The sequence below is a fragment of the Mauremys mutica genome, chromosome 11 (genome assembly GCF_020497125.1).
Source record: "Mauremys mutica isolate MM-2020 ecotype Southern chromosome 11, ASM2049712v1, whole genome shotgun sequence".
In the NCBI taxonomy this organism is placed as follows: domain Eukaryota; kingdom Metazoa; phylum Chordata; order Testudines; family Geoemydidae; genus Mauremys; species Mauremys mutica.
The window spans coordinates 60,895,622-60,906,875 of NC_059082.1; the positions used below are offsets into that span (position 1 = coordinate 60,895,622).

The following is an 11,254-nucleotide window of genomic DNA, read 5'->3' on the forward strand; positions in this document are numbered from 1 at the left end:
TATTTGTATTGTGGTAGCAATCAGGAATTGGTGCCCTATTGTGCTTGGAGCCACACAAACACTTATTAAAAAGACAGTCCCTGCCCCAATGAGCTTGTCATCGAAATATCTTTTCATGTGTGCATGTGCTCCTATTGAAATTTAAACAACCCAGCTGAGTAAAATCACCGAAAATCAAGAACAATGACCAGGCTGTGGTATATTTACTATCATCTCTCAACTGTTGAGTTAGTAAGAAGGCACCCAATATTTAAGCATTCTTGCGGGACTATGGTTCCTCATCTTAAATTAATTTTTCCCCATCTCACACTACTTCCCACAAAGCAAGATTGTGCCAATACTAAAGTTTCTCTTCCATGCCAGGAGGAATTCTGAAAGCTATCATTTGAGAGAATGTCTGTTGAATTTATTTCTGTTTGCCACTGGAAAATATGTTCACTGTACGCTATGTAGAGAGCAACTTCTGCAAAGGCAAGCTCAGTACTGTGATTCAGTCAGGAGGACTCTGTCTTGTCCTACTGATACGGCTGCTGGATATGGCCTGCAAGGGTTCAAGTTGTAATGTCAACTGTGGTAACACAGGATGCTTGTGCAACTCCCACCACTGGATGGGGGATTGTAATAACTGGTTATATCCACTCTATTGCCTGGCCACTAGCTGCTAGAGACAACATCCACCGGTAAACAAATGTCCTCATGTTTTTAGTAGTATGCTGTTTTAGCCTGACAATGCACCTCTGATGCATCAGCTGATCTGTTCAGGATTCAGAATTGATATAGAAAATAGAATCAATATTAAGAATGAATTATACAGTTATGAAAGCCTTGCATGTTTAAAAACAAACTAGTTTCAGCATGACAGCCCCAGCAAAGACAACTAATGTGCCAAATCATGGCTGTTCAAGGCAGTGCAAAAGGGGAAGGGAGGTGCTTATTAGGGTTGATATAGTGAAAAAGTGGAACAAAACCTGAAACTGCATAGAAACAGCACTGCATCTAAATCTGGATGATTGTGGGGCTAGACTTTGGGGTGGAGCTGTCTAGTATAATAATAAGCCAGAAAGATAGAACAACAGGGCTATGAGAGAAGAGGGAGCAGAGGAAGACCTGAAATCCTAAGGAAAGTCTTCTTGAAGGGAAGATGGTCTTCTGCCTTCTTGTGAGAGGCAAGCCGTACCTATACTGGGATATTTCTGGAGAATGCCTCCCGGATACTGGCTGTGACCAGTGAAGGCACAGGGCAAGCTAGTGATGATGATAAAGAACTGCAGGTTACATCAATCTGCAAGATGGCGCCATTCTTTCTGTCTAGCGCTGTTAGCAGCAATTTATTAAAGTTTAAAAAAAAATCAGTAAATTGCAATGCAGTAAAATATGTACTGTCTGTCAGAATATTGCCACGTATTTGTAAGAACTGCAGCGAGTGCTGCTCATTGTTTTGTATAGGACAAAGGATCATGAGACAGTAGTGTGACACATACTGTATTCATAAGTTCCAGGGCCACAAGGGACCATTGTGATCATCTAATCTGATCTCCTGCATAACACAGGCCATTGAATTTCCCCAAAATAATTCCTAGAGCATGTATTTTTAGAAGAACTGTGAGCATGATCATTTGCGTTTTTTTATTTAATCTTCTACACTGACATTAATGAATCTCACCAGCAATAACCTCAGCCCACATTAGTAGTTTGGATGTCTGAGTCCTCTTGTCAATTGTCATATAGATTGGGCATCATTAAAAATGGTGCCTTTCCTAAGCGAGCATATAATCATAATCGACAATAGCTTAATCACGCTGTCTGACACATTGTAAGGAATTCAGTTCAAAAATGGTGGAAGAGATAGGGAACTAATGGAGATGTAAAATCTTTTTTGGCATACATTGGAGAAGAGAATTTAATTAAGAACAGAACTAGAGATTGATGCTTTGCTATGATCATCGGTGGCTGCAGTTTCTGACATACTCTAGTGTCTGTCATCACAAGAAAACATCTGGAGGATGGTAAGAAATTGCCAAACCTTGGCATCCATTCAGCATCATAATAATATTAAAGGCTTTTTGTCTTTTATTCCCCAAACTTCAGTGTATGGGATCAGAGAGAATGAGGGAGGGAGGGCTCTGAACCTAAGCCCGATTCAAATCCAAAAATCCACACTTTGTATGTTGCTACCATCTAGTGAGTTGAATAAAAACAATGCCTGTGTTTGCAGCAAGATGAATAATATTTGAGGGCTTGAACATTCACCACTGAAGTCAATGGGAGTGGGAGCATGTGCTAATGAAGGGGGAGATATTAAACACATCAGGCATTTGAACTGTGTATATGACGATAGGAGACATCATCCTAGAGAGTTGCACGTGTTTGTGAGCTAGATAATCGCACTAAATTGCCCAGAATAACATCACCCTAAAGGATTCTTAGCAATTTACAATTTTAAGCCAATGCAAATATGTCTGAAGGGATCAAAAAGACACAGCCAAATGGTACAAAGGGATGTGTGCTCAGGAGTCTTGCATTGCTTAAGTGAATTTAAGCCTGGGGGAATGTGCTTGATCACCAGCCTTAGAGACCAGAGATGTATGTTTTTGCAGAAAGAGGACACAATAAGGGCAGCAGCAATATATGCTCTGCCAACATTCCTCATCCCTCTTCTGGAGGAAATGCCTGTAAGGTGAGAAAGCAGCTAAGTCTTCATGCCCATTTAGGCTTTGGTGACTCTTGTCAAAAAGGCTGCTGGTTGTGATGTGGACACTTGTCCATTTAGACTGGGCCCCACCCTATCATCTCACAAGCTCAACACACCTTAATACCTCCAGTGAAATCCTGGTTCCACTGAAATTAATGTGATTTTCACCATCAACTTGGAGCCAGGATTTCACCCCATGGCTTCACTAACAACATGAATTGAGCTGGTGGCCTATAGGTGCAGTGATCCCTATCCCATTATTAATGTCCTAGGCCATTCAGCCCTCTCCATGCATCAGTAAGCCTCACTTAGCATGTGATATGCAGGGTCTAATGGTCAGAGTAGGAGGCAGGGTGGCAGGATCCAGTTCCCAGATCTCCCCGTGACTTTGTGCAAAGGCATTTCTGATGATTTTCAGAAGTTCTTAGTACTCAGAGCACTCATTAAATTTGCAGACATAAGTGATCAGGACTTCTGAAAATGAAGCTATTCATTCCGTGATTCAGTTTACGTATATGTACAAAGGTATAATGGCACTTGCCTGGCAGGGTTGTTGTAAAGCATGATTAACGAATATTTAAAAGTACTCTGAGATCCGACTATACTAGTACCAATTAATATTGTGACTTCTATTGTCTATAGATTAAAACCCCAGTTCTGCAAGGGACAAGCTACATGCCTAACTTTAAGCACATATATTGTCCCATTTACTACACATCCTTATAGTTAGATGCATACTTAAGTACCTTGCTGGATCAGGGCCTTGATTTTGATCTCACTTACATCAGCTCTACTCTTCTATACTAAGCAAGCTTCTATTCTATAAGGTTCATCGCCATAATATCTGAGCACCTTCCAGCAGTACATTACCCAATGCAACTAACATCTGTCGCATGTTGGTTGTTCTCTTATTTTCCCCAGGGCAACAAACATGTGCAATGTAGTGTCTTGTTTTGGTAGGGTTTAGCTGTTATTAGTTTACACGTGGCTTTTTGTTGATGGTTAGAGAAGGCAAGGTCCAAGAAGTGCACCTTGCACGTGGAGTGGACATGGTAAGGTTTGTGATGGTCCTTCGTTCCTGAAGGAGTTCATTTCACAGTCTCAGACTGGCCACTAAGAAAGCCCTGTTTTCTGCACAGGCGGGCTTTATCCTTATTGTAGAGAGTTTGTGTCAGAGAGGCATAGCTGTTGATTTATTTGGAGCTACTCCTGATTTACACCCAGGTGTGATCAGAAACAGACCTGTTAGTAATAAAGAATTGCTTTTTAATTCCTTTAGCAGAATTTGTCTCTTGTGACTGAAATATCCCATGACTAGAGCTGGTCAGAAAAACTTTGATGGAACAATTTTCCACCAGAAAATGCAGTTTTGCTGAAAATTGAAATCCTTCCTGAAATCATTTCAGTTCTTCTGAAATTTCATTTTGGAGGGAAAAAGCTCTGACAAATGTGAAAATGGGATGGTTCAATATTTTGGAACAAAAAAAATTGTTTTTCTTGCAAAATGGCTTTTTATTTCAACTTTTTTTAAAAAGTTGTAATCAACTAATGGGCCTAAAACAAAAACAAGCCAGTTAGACTTTTCCTATGCAGAGAATTTCTAAATGTTGGAATTTCCTACCAAACTGGAATGAAAACAAATTTGTAAATATTGAAATCCTCCGTGAAATGGAATTTCCATTCTCTGCACAGCTCTATTCACTGCCTTCAAGAAGCTTGGCTCTACCATTTTAACAGGCACTGACTTTAGGGAGGAATTTTGCTCCTTGATGTGGATTTAACATGCAGAATCATTGTATACTCCCTCCCCTCCAAAACTAATGATATTGTTTACCAATGCAGGCTTCAGTGGCTGTTATATTCTAAGGTACATTTCCTTCCTCCTTTAGTGGTTGCTTCATTATAACTTGTACTATGAGTTGCTACGTAAAGCATTATTTTTCTTTCTTCGTGGCAAATAGATGGGATCTTTACAGCAAGTGATTGTGAAATGCATCTTATCTTCCAGATCAGCCTTCGAGAAATTAATTTCCACTTAGTTTTTGGAGTCAGTCCAGCTCGTCCTCATGAGTCAAATACGGACATCAGAAAGTGGAACCGAGAATACAAAGCTAATGATCTGGTTCATGTTAGTTAGTTCTCTCTTAATCCATTGAAAGATCGCATTTCCTGTCTCTTGGTTCCTTTCACCCCACTCAGATTATAAAAGAAACAAGACAATATTTGCCATATGTTATATATCACAATTAACTGAAGAGGTAAAGATGATCTTTATAGCCATTGCTATCAGCTTATCAAAATTAGTTACATCAGATTGCAAGGACAGGATTTTCTTACCATTCATAATAATTCCCACTGAAATTTAAACTAGTGATTAAGGTAAAACTAGAAAGGACAAAGGGTCTCATTGTTCAACATTCTTATTGGTGAGAGTTCTGAGTGCACAAGGATTACAGAATTGTATCCATAATGCTCCTGAAATATTCAGACTGTCCTCCTCTTTAAACCTTTCCTCCTGCCTTCCTCGGGTATTGCTAGTACTCCTGTCTAGAGCAGAAATCTCTCAGTATCTGGTTGTGTTTGCAGAACAGAGCTCACTAAGCTGTAACTCTCAAACATCTCACTGTGCAAGATAGCACTCATCTTACCCCAAAATTGCATACATTCCAGGCCAATTAGGTGTGTCTAAAGTTGTTGGGTTTTTTGCCAGAAAATTGGCACTTTGTGAAAAGTTTTTTTTGTGGAAAATCTTTATTCCCCCGCCCCCATAAAAAAAAACCAGATGTCTGAAAACCAGACTATTTCAGCCAAAAATTAGTAGGGTTGAAGTTCAGTTGTTTCATGTCTCCCTTCTCCTCTTTGAGCTGTGCCCCCCAGCCAACTACATCTCCCATGATGCACCATGGACAGGGACTCCCATGATGCCACCTCTTCCCCTCTCCAGGCAGGAGACCATAGTTCATCATGGGAGATGTGGTATAACCACAAAGCTCAGGCAACAGGAGCATGAGGCATCCAAATTGCTGTTGCGCTACCTCATGGGAGTTGCATTTTCAAATTAAAATATCTTGTTTTGCAAACTTCTGCCAAAAAAAATTTCCCTGGAAGATTTACATTCATCTTTATTTTTCATTTTTATCTAAGTTTTCTGGGGTGGGAGAAGGGAACCCATTTTTCAAGATGCTCCAATGACCTCACTATTATTGTTGGAAATGACCTTACATCAGAAATAAAAAGTCATGGAACTAAGGTTGTGGAAAGAATGACGTGTACTAGAGGAAACCATCTCCTAGCACTTTGTTTCCTGCATGAATGCTTTTTTGTGCTCCTTTTTCTGGGTCTTTGTCTCTCATTGGATCCCACGTTTTGGCTTCGATAAGTTGAGAGCTACGCTTCAAGCTTATCTTTTGAATATTGGCAAAAATGTTTTCAATTGCAGCACAGTGACAATACCATTGGGATTGGCACAGCCTTGGGGGGGGAGGGAATTAAAATCCATTGTATTTTCTTGAATATGTTGGCAGCCTGATTTTGTAATATAGCACATTAGTTTAGTGTATGCAAAACTCATTTACAAATACATGTGTGTAATGCAGTGTCCTGGATTGGTTGTCAGAACAGCAATCAAACCCTGAACCTAAACATCTGAGCCTCTACAGTCTGAACTAAAAAACCTGCAGCTGTTAGCCTGAAGAGAGTAGCAGACTTACGAAGCTCTCTGCAGTCCAGCCACTGGAAGGAGACACCGAGCCACGGTTATATGTTCATCAGATCTGTATAGGTATCTGTCATGGGGTTTATGTACCCTACACTGGCCCAGCAACCAAGGCATTAATACAGGCACTGCCAGCAACTGCTGATTGGAAACTCAGAGTAGTGAGCAGGCCAGAGAAAGGAGCTCCTGCAAGCAAGTAGTAAACAGCTGCCCAGTGACAGCTTCCCAGAAGGGGATGAATTGACCGACAGGCTGGAGAGCCTACAGAGATCCAGGGCCAGGCAGGAAAAAGCTCAGGGCACTGTCAGAGTTGAAGAACCCTGACCCTGCTTATCTAGCTTGAGGGCCCAGAGGAGTGGGTGGGTGTGTGTTCCCCTACCAGCCCTCGATGGACTTAGGCATGGAGAAAGGTTTCAGACTCCTGGGCACCAGGAATAGACTGACAGCCCCGCTATGTGACCTCAGGGGATGCGCTATGCTTGGCCAGAGGTGAGTGCCATTGCACTGATGAATCACCCCACAATACCTTTCACCCCTAAGGTGGCGGCTGCATTTGAGGGGCAGATGAAGCAATCTCTGTATATACTCTGCATAAAGCTTTGGGATGAAAAGCATTGTTCACAAGTAAGACTATGACCACTATAGAGGTTTGTGTTGATTGAACAAGTACTGGAAAGCTATTCAGAGCAGAACTGGTTGAAAAATGGAAATAAAAATGTGAAACATTTCTCCTTTTTTTTGTTGTCCAAATTTAGAATTTGAGTATTTTTCCAACCAGTTCTGATCAGCCGTGAACACTGCTGCCCTGGCAACAGGCTTAATATCAATATTATTGGTTTGCAGAATTTGTTTATGAGGAGGTGAGCAATAGACATATGAAGCCAACAGGGGGTTTATTGCTTTTGTCTGCATTTGTTTTGTATTTTAGTGTGAGACTCTCCCAAATTGTGACTTCCATCTAGTAATTCTCCTGTTCAACACCTGGGAGAATGTTCTCTGATGCCCTTGCCCAGAAAAGCTATAGCACCTATCACGCATATATAGTGATGGGTGAATATGAAGAGGGTAGACAGTTTGGTTTAGTTCCAAACATATGGATGCCTGTTGGATGCTTATCAGAACTTTTTGAATTTCTAGTATAAGGCTACAAAATTCACAACAACTTCCTGTTCTGGCTGTGGTCAGAAACTCTGAAAGAAAGGGAAATGTATCCATTCATTTTCCAGCTGCAGGAAAGGTTTGGCTCTTAAAATGGATGAAGCTTCTTGGAAGGATCTAAACTGTCATCCATTTCTGCTGGAGATCAGGGTATCGTTTTTGAGAGACATTCATAATCTCTCTAAAAAAGATAGGCAATATTCAGATTTTGAGAATTTGCTCCCCACATGTACAGATTATACAGCTGTTGGAGGCTCAGAAACTAAAAAGACCTTGTGATGGGGTGCCGAAAGGGTTAATGTGTGGCGGAGAGGCCAATTAACCCACCTGGTTGCACTAATTAATGGTGAAACCCGGCTGGGGAGAGGCTGGATAGTGCTATGAATAAAGAAAGGTTGGAGCAGAAGGGGACTGAACTGTACAGTCACTCTCCTGGTAGTAAAGAGACTTCTAGGGAAGAGGAATCTCTTGCAGGCTGAAGAGAACATCCAAAGAGACTTTTTATGAAGAAGGTCAGGGAGGTGGCAGCAAGGAGTCTGGTGAGATAAGCCTTGAAGGTCTGTCCTAGGTCCCTGGACTGGAGCCCAGTGCTGAGGTTTGGGATTCCATACCAGCCACTGGTAAGATGGCATGAAGCCCCTCAGAAGGAGATATGGATGATTGGAAACCATCAATCATCCATATGATGATGAGAACTTCTGGGCCCAGAATTGAGAGTGGCAGACTAGATTGAGGGATCAGACATTTGTTTTTGCTGGACTTTGTTACGCCAGAAGGGGTGGGCGTAAAGCATGACCTGGGAGGGCTGGGTCACAAGAAAAGGAAGACCACTATAGGACCAGTGACCATCGGCAGGGGGCACTAGTAAATGAGGAGAGCCCACTATGCCACACCCAGCTGCGAGGGGGCACGACAGCAGTAAGTTGACCTATCTACAGACCTCAAAACACATTTGTTCTACTTTCTTCACTTTTCTACATTCAGTTCCCTGCTTGACACCAAGGAAGACAAAGGACGAGACGTTTTCAGTATCCAGCCCCAAGGAATATCCCTGTGGGATTACCGGCAGCTCCACATACCATTGAAAAAGGAAGATTAAAAGTAATAGTCATGTTAATATTATTTCACAATCCACAAACATAAATCCTCATTTGTTATTCATGAGCTCCCTCTCAGGAGCAAGATACTGCAGCATATGCAAAAATAGTACCACAAAGTAAACCATGAAGGAGGGGCAGGCTCTCAGTAGGTGGCTTTATAGTTCTTGTACAGTAAAGATATTGCAGGTAAAAGATGATATGGGTTCCTGCCTATAGGTGGTGATATACCAACCACCTATTAGTTAGCAAGAGGGTAATGCCATGCCTCTTGTGATGGCTCATAAGTGTAATGTGTTTTTGTAACTAGTTCTTTAATGTGACCCCTCCCTTAAACAATCGCTAATAAAGGCCCCAGTACTCTAGAAGCACTGGCAAGAGATACTCTGCTTCTTAATACCCTCCATTCCCGTTGATATGAGGGCATGTATCCCTTTGCCTAACTGAACTCAGTGTCTGAATAAAATATAGTTTCATTATGGAGGGAATTTTAATTAACGACAACAGCAAGTAATTCAAAACTAAATGTGTTATCTGAAATGGAGAAGGAATAGCAAGTCTCTGGGTTATTGAGATGATGGTGGTTTAATTTAGGCAGTGAGTCCATTTTTTATAACTAGAATCATCAGTGCTTAGTGCATCAGAACATTATAGGGCATTGTGTATAGTGTCACACATGCCCACGTTCTTTTAGGGGTACGTTGTGATGATGCTGTATGTGCCTCTCAAGCCACTCTGCCACTGCCTCTCAAAAGTCATGTAAAATACGCCTGCTTTTGTGTGGGTAATGGGACTTACCTAAGGCGTCCAAGTTATTGAATTGAAACTGATGTCTTAGCTTGGAGGAGGGATAAATGTCTGCTAGGAATTGAGTTGAGGCTAGACATCAGCCCAAGCAAAAACCCCAGTTCCGGATCAGAGTTTACCTGCTAGCTTTGCAGGGGGCACATGTCTCTTCAATTGAGTGAATAAGGCACCCCCAGGCTTTGGGAAAGTTCAGCTCTAGATCTAAACTTGATAGTTGGATCCTTCTGTCCATGAGCCACCAGAATCATTTCACTTGTGGTTTGAAGCCAAATTGTGATATATAGAGGTAAGACTAGTGCAGTTATGCACCACACTGTTGAGCCCCAGAGCCAATTGTCTTCAGAGTATAAAGCTATACACAGGAAATGTGTAATCAGAAAAGAACGTAAGATTCATATACAGAAAAGAAGAGATGAACCCCAATCCCAGATCCAAAGAGATTCAGAATTCAAAGCCAGATCCGTTTCATAGCTTATTTGTAGAATGGGCTGAACCAGCACTGTGAAGGGCTGCATCTAACTTTGAAGAGTTCAAACCCCATCTCCAGATCTAAATTTGATAGCTCCGGCCCATTCTCTTCCAGACAAAAGCAGCCCTTCCTGCGCAACATACTGTAGCAACTTTTGGTTCTGTAACTATACTCCCTGAATCACTAAATCTGAACTGTGCAGGGAGTTCTCCTTAGCTTGGTTAGAGCAGAGAGGGGACATTAAACTTTTACCAATGCTCCTCTTATTTCCCAATCATTTGCAAAGTCTCACCTAGAAACTAAATCGATCTCTAGTTCAGATAATTACTATCATAGAAGCAGATGAACCCTCCCATGATAGACCTGCTGATGAGGGGGAGGGTTTCATTTAATCTATAGCCACAATTGCTGTGGAAGCAGAGGACTCCCTCTCCTCCCTCCCCCCGACTCTGCCTCAGCTATATCCCTGTAGCTCTTTGTTTCCTCCAGCTATTCTTTTTTTAAGCTGATACATGTTTTCCAAAGCTGCTTGAGCTGTGACAGGAAACTTCAAAGATATCTTAGTAATTGGCCTACATGTGAGGAAGGAAGAGGTTGAGAATGACAGTCCAGGGGAAGAAACCCTTGAAAAATTGTGTATTGGGAAGCCTCTATCATAACCAGCAGCAGAGTTATGTGAAATTGTCGTATATGCAGAAAGAGCTCTTCCTCTCTGGTCAATACCTGCTCCCATATTTATAGGAACAGTGCTTGCTTTTATGTAGCAATCCTTGGTACATCAGTTTCTTGCCGTGCCTGGATTTTGTAAGCCATGTAAGCCATCTTCTGTAGCTAAGTGGAGCAGGCTTTACGTACACAACCTGTTTTATCTGAAATGTCATACATTTGGGCCCTGTTCCAGCAAATGCTTAAGCACAAGCTTAACTCTAAGCACACAAATAACCCAAATTGGGCTACTTTTAAGCTAAAGTGCTTAGCTGGACCAGAGCCTGAGCAAGCAGTGGCCATTAGATCAGATCCTCAGCTGCTATAATCCAGTATAATTTCATTGACTTCGGTGGAGGTATACCACTGTACATTAGCTGAGGATCTGGCTGACAGTGAGACACAATTTTCTTTGCAGGACTGCTGAAAATAATTGACTAAAAGCACAACAAAATCTCAAGCTGTGATAACTTTGCACATTTGTTCTTAAATGGGTGTTGAGTTCTCCTGACCTGATTTCTCGACTCTCAGGTTACAACCTGCCTGCCTGGTTTTCCAGAGAGACTAAACACCTGCAGTTCCCCTGTAGGCACTGAAGGGGCTCAGCACCT

At 41.8% G+C, this 11,254-nt stretch overlaps 1 long non-coding RNA gene across 1 annotated transcript in view; it reads left to right on the forward strand.

Annotated features, from left to right (window-relative positions):
- The window catches only part of LOC123343708, a 31,873-nt gene extending 23,205 nt beyond the window's left edge, over positions 1 to 8,668 (forward strand). Inside the window, exons 2-3 of the long non-coding RNA XR_006572327.1 lie at positions 6,289 to 6,473; positions 8,550 to 8,668. This is a non-coding gene — a long non-coding RNA (uncharacterized LOC123343708). The remainder of the gene's footprint in view (positions 1 to 6,288; positions 6,474 to 8,549) is intronic.
- Positions 8,669 to 11,254: the final 2,586 nt, after the last annotated feature.